This window comes from Halyomorpha halys, unplaced genomic scaffold (genome assembly GCF_000696795.3).
Source record: "Halyomorpha halys isolate HHAL.00 unplaced genomic scaffold, Hhal_1.1 Scaffold941.1, whole genome shotgun sequence".
In the NCBI taxonomy this organism is placed as follows: domain Eukaryota; kingdom Metazoa; phylum Arthropoda; class Insecta; order Hemiptera; family Pentatomidae; genus Halyomorpha; species Halyomorpha halys.
In genome coordinates, this window is record NW_027114095.1 from 127,386 (window position 1) to 128,290 (window position 905).

Below are 905 nucleotides of genomic sequence, written 5' to 3' on the forward strand. Positions count from 1 at the left end.
AGTACACTGTTGCAGTATTGACATTTTGGCAGTGGCTGCTTACTGATCAGATATGTATGAGTTAAACTTGTATGACCTATTCTCAATCTGGCAATGGCTACCTTCTCCCTGCGATTGGAACGGTATGATGTGGTCCATGGCTTAGTGGTTTTTAATCTAGTAAGTGCAACAGATAATTTACTGATTAAGAATGATGGATTAATATATTGAGATGATTTTTTATTTTTACTTAAAATAAATCGATACGCGATCATAAGAAAAGTTCATATAAATCGATATCATTTTCATATTCTGCATTCCTCAGAACATATAAAGGGATCCTAACATGTTAGAAATCAAGAAAGTTAAAATAAATCGATAGCATTTTCATATTCTGGCCCCTATGTGTTAAAAATAAAAAAAATTAAACTAAATCGATATGAGATCTTAAAATCGATAGCATTTTCATATTCTGCATATCCGAAAACCTAAAAATTGGCCCCTATGTGTTAGAAATAAAAAAAATTAAACTAAATCGATATGAGATCTTAAAATCGATAGCATTTTCGTTTTGTACTCGTCTGAATATGTGAAATAGGACCCTCCCTCATACATTAGAAATTGAAGGTGGTAAAAAAAAGTGAATTTAAAAAAAAAAATCAAATTTTTATTCGAATAATTAGAATTCGAATATTTTTTTATTCGATTGAAATGGTATTTTTAAATATTCGAATAACAATTTATTCGTCTCTCGTCAATCGAATAAAAACTTCGAATAAAAAAGTATTCGTCTCTTGTTAATCGAATAATTTTTGCCCAACTCTGGTATAGTATGTGAAGAACGCTAAAAAAGTATAACTTATTTTTAATAATGATGAGAAGATACTTGACCGTGAATAATGTATATGAAGAGAATATGGTTGGGG